The sequence below is a fragment of the Ailuropoda melanoleuca genome, chromosome 3 (assembly GCF_002007445.2).
Source record: "Ailuropoda melanoleuca isolate Jingjing chromosome 3, ASM200744v2, whole genome shotgun sequence".
NCBI classification, from domain to species: domain Eukaryota; kingdom Metazoa; phylum Chordata; class Mammalia; order Carnivora; family Ursidae; genus Ailuropoda; species Ailuropoda melanoleuca.
Genome location: NC_048220.1, coordinates 54,938,092 through 54,952,051, shown reverse-complemented (window position 1 = coordinate 54,952,051; position 13,960 = coordinate 54,938,092). Strand labels below are relative to the sequence as shown.

At 48.9% G+C, this 13,960-nt stretch overlaps 1 long non-coding RNA gene across 2 annotated transcripts in view; it reads left to right on the top strand.

Moving 5' to 3' along the window:
- Positions 1-2,909: 2,909 nt before the first annotated feature.
- LOC105236248 overlaps positions 2,910-13,960 on the top strand; it is a 39,838-nt gene continuing 28,787 nt past the window's right edge. The window contains exons 1-2 of one of the 2 annotated variants that reach the window (XR_004624114.1): positions 2,910-3,243; positions 5,733-5,847. This is a non-coding gene — a long non-coding RNA (uncharacterized LOC105236248). The remainder of the gene's footprint in view (positions 3,244-5,732; positions 5,848-13,960) is intronic. The other variant, XR_002142093.2, reaches the window with a different exon arrangement.

The window sequence follows — 13,960 nt, the reverse complement described above, 5'->3', positions numbered from 1 at the left end:
AAGTTAGGGAACCGGAGATGAAATTATCCTGGAGTATCCAGGTGGGTGACAAGTGTCCTTCTAGGAGACACCCAGAGCAGAAAACAGACACAGGAAAGAAGGCAGGGTGCCCACTGGGCAGGGATTGGAGGGAGGCAGCTATGAGCCAAGGAGCGCCAAGGAATGCCGACAGTCAGAAGCTGGAAGAGGCGAGGGGTGACGACCCAGAGCACTGAGGTAGTGCGACACCTTGACTTCAGATTTCTGGCTCCCAGAACTGTGAGAGAATAATTTGTGTGTTATAAGACACCGGTTTGCAGCATTTTTCCCCCTGCAACCACACTAAACTAATACAGCCTGTTTGTTTTAAGCAAAAACATCAGTGAGCATTCAGGGCTGATGGAATGTCGTGGGCTGACAGATTGAAAAAAAAATCACTGAAAACCAGAGAAAGAGATTGCTGAAACCAGGGAGTCAGGGTGCCCACTGTAATCCTCAGTCAGCATCTGCCCCTTCCTCTTGGTTGTGTCACACTTACGGCACCNATGTCACACTTACGGCACACTTACGGCACCGTCGTCATTGCCTTCATCATTTCTAATTTGTTGACTGCTTCGTCCGTGCTAGGCCCCNGTGTCACACTTACGGCACCGTCGTCATTGCCTTCATCATTTCTAATTTGTTGACTGCTTCGTCCGTGCTAGGCCCCATGCACAGCGCCGGAGCGGCACATCTCACTTAAGCCTCCTGCCAGTTCCCAGGGAGGTACCAGTAGGGTACAAATGAGGAAACTGAGGCTCAGAGGGGTCATATCTGCTCGGTGGTGGTATGACGAGTCAGGGCAGAGTGATACCTGGAACTTAGGTCTGTCTTACCCCCACATCTTGGATTAAGCAGTCCCCTGCACCATTTTCCCTGTGAGTTATTTCTCTGGCACATGCTTGGTCACTGTTGTTCCGAGGTTCCCTGACTTCTGGGGGCCAGAGCCAGGGGGCAGAAAGAAAACTGGTCTCCTCGAGCCTGTGTCTTCCAGTATACGGCCTCCCCTCCAGGCCAGGCCAGGTCCGGCTCGGCGGAGGGCTAATGAGTGCATGGGTTGGGATGGCTCTGGCTGCTTCGGGGCCACTGGAGGAGTGTATGACATCCTCTTGGAGTTAAACCACCAGTTTCTGAGCTTCTGCCTACAGTGGGGGAGAAAGCAGGTGAGCCCTCCCTCCCACGCCCCACCTCAGCCACAGGGCGAGGAGATAAGGCCACCCACGTCCCAGAGAAGGAAGTAGGGAATGTGCACTGATGTTTCCTGTAAGGTTCATAGTGACCTGCACTGACTCAGCCTCTCCCACCCTGTTCAGTGAGAGGAGGGGACACAAGGCTAGATTTTTGTTTCTATTTCATTCCCAGAAACCACCAATGTTCTAGGACTTAAGGCCCATGTAAAATATTCCCAGGACAGGAGGTGGCAGAAAGTGTCTGGCCCTGACTCTAACAAGAAAGCCTGGTTTTATAATCTGTAAAGGAGATTGACTATAGCTTGCTTGTCCAGGGAGGGGAGAGACAAGGTGGAATGCCAGAGGGGCCACAGGTAAGGGGCCTGATTTTGCACTGCAGCAGCCAACAGGAGGCTTTCCGCTCTGCCCCACACTAGCCCAGCCACCCCAGCATGGGTTTCCCAGTTGAGACCAGACTGTTGATTTCTTTTACATTTGTTGGAATTCACGTCTTCTAACCATTTCAATGTTGAATTAACTTTGTGACCAATCTATTAAGCACCCCAATCAAGGATTTCCTTCCTTTCTAGAATTTTCCCCATTTGTCAGCAGAGGCAGTAGTCCCACTGAAGGTTTGTTAAAGGGCCACAGGTTTGTTAAAGGGCCAACAGAAGTTCTAGATGACCTTGCTTGTTGAGGGTAACTGCACTCGACCTCTATGTATAGTTTTTGTAATACTCTTACATCGCCTTCAGAGATTCAGCTGGGACTGAAATTAGCAAAAATGGATCATCTTTTATGCAGTAAACAGTGAACTCGGGAAATTTACATTTATTCACCAAAATTCTGTTGAGCACGTACGGTGTGTCAGATTCTAGCAATATGAAAAGGAACAAGTCCTAGCCTCAAGTGGCTCAGGGTCTGTTTGGGGTAAGTATTATCCGGCTACTGAAAATCCTGCTGTCAAAGAATCTGGGGAGCCCAATGTGGAACTGTATGCCGATCACACTTAAGCACGTATAAGATTTGAAGGAGCATTTTAATGTTAACACGGATTATTTTTGAGTTCTAGAATTGCAGGAGCATTTCCTTCTTTAAACTTTTCAACATTTTCTACATTTGCTGAAATGCGTCGCACAATTTTGATAATTAGGGGGAAGAAGGTGCCATTAAAAAATGATTACACCCGATTAGCTGCAGCCCGCGCTCTCTGTTGCCAGCTGATCCTCTGCCTTTGGCAAGAGACAAATTTCAAGAGCCTGGAAACGCTGCCAGGAAAGTGCAATTAACCAGCACGAATCTTCCCTGGGGCCTGGGCCAGCCCTCACTTGGAGGGAGGGGAGGCGCAGAGAGGCCCATCCGGAGAGGGGCTGCGTTGTTTCTCAGGGACACTCCAAAACTGAGCTGTGCCCACCTATGGATTTCAGGGCCCTAATTTACAAATTAATTGCTGGTGCGGGATGGAAAGCCAGCTAAACACTGCCCGACTCTGGGGCTGCGCGCGCACCTGGAGGTGTGGGGCAATGTGGCCCGGCAAAAGCTCTGACGGATCCGCACCCCCTCGGAGCCTCCAGGGAGAGCAGCGCACTTTCCTCCAAACGGCCACCAGGCTGCTTGACTGCGAGTCCAGGTTTCTGCCGGAATGCGTTTGAGACTCCAGTTCCCTCCTGCTCTACCGTCTAGCTCTTCCCCACTCTGAGCGGTAACACGTGCATCACCAGGGCGAAAGGCAGAAGCTGGGAGTCTGCAGTCTCACAAAATGCCCAGGTGGCGGGAGTTGGCTTCACACGCCCCGGCCCGGGAGTGGGAGGAGTGGACCCCGCGGAGGGGCTGGCGCCTGTGCGCAGCCTAGCCTGCAGTCACGTGGGCTGGAGGCCGCGGGGCTCCTGAGGCCAGGGCAGTTGGAGAGAGCTCTGCCGAGCGCCTTGTGCTTTTAGGGTCACGAAGGCTAGACAACCGGCCTATTCCAGGACAGGCTTCTCTAGGAATGTGGGGGCTTAGTGGGTAATCTCTCCCGTCCCTCACGGAGTCCCTGGAGCCTGGTAGGAAGCAGAAGGTATGATTTTCATTTTCCAGATGGTTGTGTGGGGGTTGGGAGGAGGGGGCTGGGATGTTGCCAGCCTACCGAGCGAGCACGGCCCAGCGGTGCCAGCTGGCTCCCCGGCCAGATAGACTGGCTGCGTGCAGGCACACCACGGCTCCCGAGCGCCGGAGAGCCGACAGCGGGCCGCTCGCTTGTCTCGTCACAGCCCCGACACCGCGCGGGGGCTCCTCGGGCGCACGCAGAGACGCGAGCCACTTTGATTTTTATGGCTGGGGGTGGCTTCCAGTATACTCACAGCAGCCCTGGGGTGGCTCATTCGGTTAGGTGTCTGTCTCTTGATCTTAGCTTAGGTCTTGATCTCAGGATCGTGAGTTCAAGCCCCTTGTTGGGCTTCACACCAGGTGTGGGTCTCCTTAAAAAAAAAACAGATGTTGGAACAGATTTAAATATTACAGTCTTCTAATATTTACGTTTAAAAACTACTGTTTAAAAAACACACAGAATGTGAGTATTGATTTAACATCGTATTAGGTTGCTAGAACTACATTAACGAAGTACCACAGACTTGGAGGCTTAAACAACAGAAATCATCTCCCAGGTCTGGAGGCTGGAAGACTGCAGTCAAGCTGTCTCCACGGTTGGCTTCTTCTGAGGCCTCTCTCCTCGGCCTGTAGATTTCTGTCTGTTCTGCATGTCATTCCGTGGTCTTCTCTGTGTGTCTGTGTTCAGTTGTCCTGTTGTAAGGATACCAATCATGTTGGATCAGGGCTAACCCGGGTGACCTCACTTTAATGTAATTACTTCTTTAAAAACCCTATCTCCAACTACAGTTGCATTCTGAAGTCCTGGGGTTAGGAACTTCAACATTTGATTTTGGACGACACAACTCAGTTAATAACAAACACATTTGGAAATAACACCAAAAGTAAAACAAAGCCATTTCGTGAACGTTGGGTCTGGCTCCGTGGCCCTCCTTCCTCGACCCTGTCCGTGTCTTGGACCCGTAAGCCATCCAAGCAGGCAGGGGGAGGGGTTTTTCCTATGTTTGTGTGTGCAGTGGGGACGGAGAGAAAGGTCCTCCCGCCCTCTTAGCCTACTTTGGCTGCCTCCTGCCCTCTGAACCAGGCTCCATTAAAGTCCTCATGTGGACCTGAGCAGATTTCCCCTTTGGTGGGAAAACTTGGGGACTCGGCTTTAGCCAATGCCTATGGCTGGGCACAGTCTCTTCAGGAACCAGGATTCTGTTGTCCTCATATGTGAGGCATGCCCATAGAAGGCCTGTGCAACATTGTATCTTTTGGCCCCGAAGATGTTCCTGTAGTTCCGAATCCTAGAATTAACTCAATCACAAAGTGCAAGACCACCCAGTTCCTGTCTGTGCCTGGGAACCTGCCCCTTCAGATGGGCAAATTTCAAGTCTTTCAAGTCTTCCTTCCTCACTGATGCCACCTGTTATGAGTTGAATTATGTCCCCTAAAAAAGATACGTTGGAGTCCTAACCTCCAGGATATCAGAATATGACCTTATTGGAAATAGGGTCTTTATAAAGGTCACCAAGTTAAAGTGACATCATCGGGCTGGGCCCTGATCCAATATGACTGGTGTTCTGGTAAAAACAGGACATGTGGACAGAGATAGGCACAGAGGGACAGCGATGTGAAGAGACACAGGGAGAAGATGACTACCAACAAGCTGAGGAGAGAGGCCTGGGCAGATCCTTCCCTCCTGGCCCTCAGAAGCAACCTTAATTTCCAAGACCAGTTCTCTGGAACCGTGAGACAATAAATATCCGTTGTATAAACCGCGGAGTTTGCAGAACCTTGTTCCAGCAGCCCCAGCAAATTAACATACCGCCTGTGGTAATTCCTGCCTCTCCCCCGTGCCACCCCCCCCTTCCAGTTTGCCCAGCTTGCTTTTTACTACACAGACTTGGCTTGTGTGAGAACTTGTTCTGTCCCCCATGGTGTCTGGTCTCATTCGCTTGCTTTTTATTTTCATTTTGTTAAAGATTGTATTTATTTATTTGAGAGAGAGTGAAGGAGAGAGTGGGAGGGGAGGGTCAGAGGGAGAAGCAGACTCCCCACTGAGCAGGGACCCCCCCCCCTCCCGCAGGACTCAATCCCAGGACCCTGGCATCATGACCTGAGCCCCCCGGGCGACCTGGTCTCATTCACTTCTGTGCGAATCTTAGTTCTCCTCAATGATCCTAAGCTTCCTGAGGACAAGGATCAAGATTATGTTCCTTTAAAGGTTCCACTGGTCCTTGCCCAGGGCTGGCCAGAAGGTCAATGAAACTATTGACCTTCATAGGTCAATCCTTCATAACATGATGGATTTTTCTCCCTCCCTCTGTTCCCCTTCTGCTTGTTGACCTGCTGGCACGGTTAGGATGGGAGGCTGAGCCTAATATGATCCTTCCAGATGGGCCCAGGGCACAGGAGCGTGTTCATTCATCCAGGGGGTAGGCTCTTGTGACTTGCTGTCTCTCTTTGACGTTGCAGTCTGATCCTGAGAACAGGCCCTCCCGGTAGTGGAGTGTATCACCACCTCCTTGAAAGGACCTCAGATAGCAATCGAGAGAATCCCCAAGAAGGGAAGGAGAGGCCACATGGAGAGGTGCGTTCTGAATTGGGTCCTGAACAGAGAACAAAGAAGACTCACTAGTCGGGTGCAGGCCTCAAAGCTGCCCACAGCCCCTCTGCCCAGTGCTTGAAGGAGCAGCCTGTGGTAGGGGAGGTGCTGGCTCCAACTTTGTGTCCCAGGATGGACGCCTGTGGTGGACTGAGTGCCAAGGGCACTTTAAATCAGGAGAGTGGCAGGAAAACACATTTGCTTTGCTTTGTCCCTCCCTACCCCAACACACAAACTTGAACCTGAAAGCTGTGGATTTCCATGCCCTTTGCCTTAGGTGAGGAATGTGACAGACAGGAAAACGGGACCAGGCCTCAGAGTCTAAAAGCCTAAAGCCACTCCAGAACAGACAGGACTCTGGATCTAGCCAAAGTACCTGGGGTATGGTATTTGTTGTAATTGACGAGAGGGGATTTGCTTTGTAATGAGAAAAGATCCCTGTCGGGTGGCGGAAGGGAGGAAGAGGAAAAGCAATGGGGGACAGGAAAGGCGATTCCTAGATGGGGGTCTGGGGGATGTCCTGCGCCCTGCAAACCAGAATGAGCCCTGGGGGCCCTCAGAGAGGAAGTGGCTTGCGTGGTGTGTTCAGGCAGAGGTGACACCATGGCTTCGAGAGGTCCCAGCCCAGTGTGGTTCAGAGCAGAGCAAGGGCCTTCCCAAGACAGCCAGAGTCAGAACAGTGAGGCTTCAGCCTTAAGAAGACCATGACCTTGAAAGGATGTCTCATGTGCCAATGACTGGGCTGAAGGGGCAAGTGATGTCTCAGCAGTTTGCAGGGCTGTTGCAGGCACACGTCGTGGATGCCTTCACACGCGGGTGTATGTGGTCTTTGGAATTCAGCAACCCCTCCCCCACACCATTCTCCCACGCCTGTTACTCAAATCAAACACCAATGTAGCACAGCTGGGCAGGGACTTTGCCGGTGGAATTAAGGTTAGTAGTCAGCTGACTTAAAATAGGGATAGTAGGGATTATCTAGGTGGGCCCGATGGAATCAAGCGGAGGAGGAAGGAGGAAGAGTCCCTCAGAAACGTGGAGCCGGAGGCCAGGTCAGAGGTCCACGCATGAGGATTTGCTGCTGAGGGGCCGGTAAGCAAGGCCTGGGGGAGAGACCTCTAGAAGTTAGGGGTGACTCTGGCTGACAGCCAGCAGGGAAATGAGGACCTTGGGCCCTCAAATACCAAGAACTGAATTGTAGGGTCCCTGGCCGGGTCACTCAGAAAAGCATGTGGCTCTTGATCTCAGGGTCATGAGTTCGAGCCCCATGTTGGGTGGAATCATTTCTTAAATAAATAAGCTTTTATTTATTTTTTTTTTTAAAAAAAAGAAAACTGAAGAACTGAATTGGGCCAAAAACCTGAACCCGCTTGGAAGATGACTAAGGTTTCTAAGGGAAGCCCTGCTGAGCCAACACCTCAGTGAAACCACAGAAACCTTGAGATGATAGATGTTATGTTGTTTTAAGATGATACGTTTGTGGTAACTTGTTACAGCAGCAATAGAAAATTTGTGGGTGGCACAGCTGCAGTTGTGTAGGGCTCAAAGTAAATGACAATATGTGACACCCTCCAGATGTTGAAGACCGCCATCCCTCATAGCTTAGGGGAACTTTGACAAGATCTGAGGTTCGGGGGTAAATTCCAACTTGACAGTATGTTCCTGCCATGTCAGTGAGACAGGGATCAAAACAAATGGAATGATAGGAAAAGTTTGTTTTCTGCACACCCTAATGTGTGACCTGAGATTGGAACCCACTTCGAGGATTTCTATAGAGATCTCACATTTGATGGAGTTAGAATTAATGTTTGCTAAACGCTGACAGCTTCTCTGTTCAGGTCAGCATTTTAAGGAAATGAGCAGAGGAGAGAGAGGCAGAAAAAGATAGAGGAAGGTCCTCCAAGGCAAGTCTCCACCCAGCCCATAGCCTGTGCCCACCGAAACTTCTAGTCCAGACGCTCTTGTTAAAGTTGCTCTCATGCTGGTAAAGCACTGGGGGCCTTGTCCGTTGCTGCTCCAGAAGCAGGGCCAGCTGTCTGGAGGACTCACTACCACCCAAGCTTCTGCTTTGTCTGGCTTCCCTGCAGGGAGAGAGTGGAGGTTGCTGTTCTGTACTGTGAGCAAACCCCCGGCAGCCCCTGAATGAGATGTAGGAAGGGGAGGGATGGGATTGGTGGTTGCCAAGGGTAGGTGGTGGGCAAAATGGGTGTGGGGGGTCAAAAGGTACACACTTCCAGTTATAAAATAAGTCCCGGGCACATTATGTACACCATTGTGACAATAGTTAATAATACTGTTTTGTGTATTTGCAAGTTGCTAAGAGTCAATCTTAAAAATTCTCATTACAAAAAAAAATTTCCAACTGGTGACAGATGGTAACTAGACTTAGTGTGGTGATCATTTTGCAACATGCACAAATATCGAATCATTATGTTGTGCACCTGAAATTAATGTTACATGTCAATTTTAAAAAGTGATGGGGAGGGGAGGTCTTTCGGCCCTCCTGTGGGTGACCGGGGTTGCCAGGGGCTCCCTAAGCTGAGGTGCTCCTGGTGGGGCTCTGGTAAGGTGGTCACGCCGTTTAATGACGCACCAGCAATCCCCTTTGGGGTCCTGAATACGGTGGGACATTGGGATCTCAGCACTGGGAAGAGGGAAATAAAGTCCTAAGGATGCGTAAGGGGGGGGGGTCAGCTCCATGGTCAGATGAACTTGGTCCAGATCCTGGCTTTTGTCATTAGCTGGGTGAACTTGCTTCCTTTTTTTTTTTTTTTTTTTTTAATTAAAAAAATTTTTAAAGTAGGTTCCATGCTCAATGTGGGGCTTGAACTCACGACCCTGAGTTCAAGAGTCTCATGCTCTACCGATTGAGCCCGCCAGACGCCCCAAGGGTGAGCTTGCTTCCTATCCTTTCTGGACAGTAGTTCCCTCATTTGTAAAATGGGGATGTTAAAAATATATATAGCTGCTTTGTTGAAAAGCTTTCATGAGAGAGCCCATGTGAAGCAACCGGCAGGTAGGACGTATGCGCGAAATCTTACCTATCTCTGATGATGCACAGAAGGTCTGGGGGAGGGGTAGATTCCACATATGATGGGATTCTAAGATCCTATTTAAGGTGTTCTGTGAGTAATTAGAGAAGAATGCTTGCTCGCCAGGAGTAGCATGTATTCCTGAGCAGTGGCATTTGTAGTTTCTGGCCCTCCATCAGCTCCCCCTCACTCGTAACAGCACCTACTACTTTCCCTTTTGGAAAAAGGACTACCCACTCCTGTGTGTAGTCATCCTTGAGGCAGCGCCCTTGTCCTTTAGAACCCCCAGGGGCCAGCTCCTCACCTCCCTTCCCAGCTGCGGGCGGAGCACATGCCTTCTGCTTAGCCATTGAAACTCTCAGTCCTGGAGGCCGTCTCTGATCTTCGGGACTCCTATTAGGCAGATAGTGAGCCTTCTAGATTGGTCATCTTTTCTCTTCCATTTTCTTCCTCTTTATTTGGTTGCCTTGACTGGATGGTTCCTCTTTTTATCTTTCAAAGTTTTGTTGAATTTATTATTTTAGTTCTCATCATTCTAACTTGCAAGAGTTCTTTTCTGTTTCCTGATTATTCCTTTTCTTCCCTAGATACAGCATTATGTTTTTGTTTCGTGGATGCAGATTGCCTTCGTCCTTTCAGGCTGCTGTAACAAAACACCACTGACTGGGAAGCTAATAAGTCACAGAAAGGATCCCAGCACCATTTATTGAAGACACAGTCTTTACTCTGTGGAGTATTCTTAGCTCCCATGTCCAGTATTAGTTGACTATATATGCTTGGGTTTATTTTTCAGCTCTGGATTTTGTTCCGTTGGTTTCTTTTTATGCCAATACCACACTGTTTTGATGGCTACAGCTGTAGAATATAGCTCTTAATTAGGAAGCGTGATGCCTACTGCTTTGTTGTTCTTTTTCAGGAGTTCTTTGGCTATTTGGGGTTTTCTCTGGTTTTACATGAATTTTAGAAGTGTTTTCTCTGCTTCTGTGAAAAATGCTATTGGAATCTTGATAGGGATTTGGGAGAAGCTTTTAACCTGGGTGTCATGAGGTGGAGTGGGCTGGTTCCCTGAAATCATATGCAAAACTTTATGTCCATATGCACGTGACCAAGGGGAGGGTCCTTGGCTTGCATCTTACTGTCTTACAGAGTTCTGGACCTAAAAAAACTAAGTTATATGGTGAAAGATTTCTGCCCCCAAATAAGGAAAAGGCAATACAGGAAGACTCTGGAATCAGACGTTCTTGGTTTGAAATCTCATTCGGCCACTTGTCAGCTCGGTCATCTTGGGCAAGCTCTTACCTTCTCTGTGCTGTGATAGGGGATGATAAATAGCTATTTCATGGGATGGTTGAGATGAAGTGAGTTCGCACATAAAGCACTTAGAATAGTGCCTGGCACATAGTAAATGTTTAATAAATGTCTATTCTTAAGAACTATTAATAATTAGAACCTTCCAACCGTAGGATTGGCAACGGCATGTAATAGTGGGTTCCCTGTTATTTGGAGTGTTCATGAAATAGTTAGATGACAGCTGTCAGGGAGGCTTTTGAGAGGATCTTTTGATTGGAAGGGAGGTTGAATTAGGCACTCTTAAGTCTTTGTGAATTAAATTTTCCCTTTGGGCAGGTGGCAAGGGTGAGACTGCCGGCCTCAACAAGCCAGCAGGCCTCCAGCAGGAGTGACAGCTGCGCTTGCTAAAACGGAAATGTATTTGTGAATAAGCAGGCTGTCTGAGGAGCCTATTTCTGGCATGCTCTCCTGAAGATGCAGAAGAAGAGATTGAAGACCAAGTGCAGATTCTGCACCATTATGTACAGAGAGAGTAGGGTGGGGAATCATCCTTGGTGCCCAGAAAGGTCATACGGTAGGGGACTAGGAGTGGAGCTTTGTGGAGCAGAGGCTGCCTGCTCCAACTGCTTGTCTCATTCACAGATACCTAATGAGCGCTTACCGAGGTCTGCAGGCTGGGTGTCCTGGTGGATGGTGTGTGGATGGCGGGGAGGGTTAAAAAGATGGAGATCTCCGGTACCGCTATTGCGTCATTGTTCTGGTGTTCATTTCACTTACTGGTCTTCTGGGTTGTTCATGGAAGTGCGGTAAAGCCCAGCCAAGTGGCTGAGGAATTGCGATGGTTGGCTCAAAGAGAAGCGNGAGAGAAGCGGGGTGTGTGTGTGTGTGTTTCTGCTCATGAGCGCAGGGATCCACGCAAGCCTCCCAAACTCTGGATGAAGTAAAGTCTGAATGGGCTAGTGCTGAGGGAAGTTTACTTCTTGTTGCTTACCTAGAAGCACACCCTGAGATAAGGATTAGAGTACAACTTGTTCATTTGGGAAGTGAAGGAACCCTAGGAAGGGAAGGACAGAGAGAGGCAGTAGCAAGAAGCTATTACTATTTTTTTTTTGGCTTATATGCTATTGGCCAGAACTTAGTCACGTGACCATACCCAGCTACAAGGAAATCTGGGAGATGTAGTCTTATTCTGGGCATCTATGTCTTAGATGAAATTGTGGGCCCTGTGACTCTGAAAGAAGGGTAGGGAAGACATTGTCCCGACCTTAAATTTCTGCAGGTGCAGGACTAGCCAAATAAGCCATTCCACATGCTCCTTGTTGGCTACACGTGTCCATTCTCACGGTCTACATTTTGAGTCTGCTCTCTGGCTCAACAGGCAATTTGCAATTATTAGCCTTAACTTTTGGGTCCCTGTTTCCCTTTTTGTCCTGATTAGTGATGCAGAACTAGCACTTTGTTTAGTCTGCACTTTACAAGCTCTGAGGCCTCTTTCAGCTGCTGGATAGAGGCGAAGATGTTGCAGGGGTGCCCAAGACCACACCCAGGTTCAGTGACTTGCTAGGAATCAGCATATCGCTGAGCTCATGGTAATGAGTCATTACAGCAAAGGATACAAAGCAGAATTAGCAAAAGAAAAAGGTGCATGGGGCAGAATCTTGAGGAAACCAAGTGCAAGCTTCCATGATTACTCTCAGAGGAATGAGTTTAATTACCACCCCTCCCACCTCCACTCTCTGCCCCCCCCACCACCAAGGAGCTGAAACAATGTGTGTGGAAAGTCCACCAGGGAAGCACATTAGAGACTCCACACCCAGGTTTTTACCAGCTCCTGGACTTGTAAGCACACTCTCCTAGCACATAGCAAAGTTCCAGACTCCCGGAAGGAAAGCAGGTGTCCAGCATCAACCACATTGTACACTCCAGGCCCAGTATGCCACATTGATCAGTCCTGGGAATGGCAGGTGCCCTCCTGAAATTCAGTCTCCTACCCCAGCTAAAGCCCCACTCTGTAAGCAGGCTTCCTAAAAATCTCAGGCCTGCTACGTTAACTCTTTCCTGCACGACTGACGAGTATTTTCTGTAACTATAGAGTAACTTCAGGTTTTGGAGCTAGTGATACTGAATCTTGCCCCTACCATTTATAAAGTAGGTGTTCTTTGCCAAGTCCTTACCATCCTGTGCCTCGCTTTCTTCATTTACGGAAAGAAATTCCTTCCCCCTCCCCCTTGCAGGGTTGTTGTCAGGATTAGAGGTGATGTGTGCAAAGTGTCTGGAATGCTAAGCCACGCTATTCCTGTTGTTAGCCTTTTCTCCTCCCGGTCTGTTGGCAATATGATGTTTTGGCCTGAAGCCTGGGCAGAGGGCGGTGTGGTGGTCCTAAATTAAGGTGGAGTAGGACTATGTTGAGGTCTTTTTTTTTCTCCTGGAGCAAAAGTCGGGCCCACTCCCCACCTGCTTCCACTCTGCTTTCGCTCTGAAGGGGCTGGCATGAATGTTTCGCATTAATGGACCCCCTTGCACACCTGAGGGCTGAGTCTGAATAATTGGGAAGAGGGACAAGATTGAGGTCGGGCTACTCCTTTCCTTGGCTCCTCCTCTCGAGGGTTCTGCAAGATTGCTGTGCCCCTCTATCCAAGGCCACAGCTCTTATCCACCAACCTCACTGCACTCCTACTCTCTCCAGGAGTGAGGATTGTTCTTTCCACTTGCTCTGGCAAGGCTGGGGGGGAGGGGTGGGAGCAGCTCCCCGCTCTTGCTTGGTGGGTAGAGGTAGAGGAGAACGTCGGAAAGGATATTGTAATCTCTCCTTTGGCTTCCTGAGACCTGCCCCGACCTTCATAAATGGCCCCTTTATTAAAATCTTCCTAATTACCCAATTTGAATGTGCCATCTGTTTCTAGTGGAGCCCTGCTGGTACGAGGAGTTAGGACTCCTGGATTAGAGCCCAGGCCTAGCCATTCATTTTTTTTTTTTTATAATAATTTTTTATTATGTTTGTTAGTCACCATACAGTACATCCTTAGTTTTTGATGTAGTGATCCATGATTCATTGTTTGCATATAACACCCAGTGCTCCATGCAATATGTGCCCTCCTTAATACCCATCACCGGCCTATCCCAATCCCCCACCCCCTCCCCTCTGAAACCCTCAGTTTGTTTCCCAGAGTCCATAGTCTCTTGTGGTTCATTCCCCTTCTGTTTACTCCTCCTTCATTCTTCCCTTCCTTCTCCTACCGATCTTCCTGCTATTCCTTATGTTCCATAAATGAGTGAAACCATATGATAATTGTCTTTCTCTGCTTGACTTATTTCACTTAGCATAATCTCCTCCAGTCCCGTCCATGTTGCTGCAAATGTTGGGTAATCGTTCTTTCTGATGGCTGAGTAATATTTCATTGTATATAGGAACCGCATCTTCTTAATCCAGTCATCTGCTGAAGGGCATCTCGGCTCCTTCCACAATTTAGCTGTTGTGGACAATGCAGCTATGAACATTGGGGTGCATATGGCCCTTCTCTTCACTATGTCTCTATCTTTGGGGTAAATACCCAGTAGTGCAATGGCTGGATCATAGGGTAGCTAGATTTATAACTTTTTAAGGGACCTCCACACTGTTTTCCAAAGTGGCTCTACCAACTTGCATTCCCACCAGCAGTGTAAGAGGGATCCCCTTTCTCCACGTCCTCTCCAACATTTGTTGTTTCTTGCCTTGTCAACTTTTGCCATTCTAACTGGTGTAAGGTGGTATCTCAAGGTGGTTTTGATTTGAATTTCCC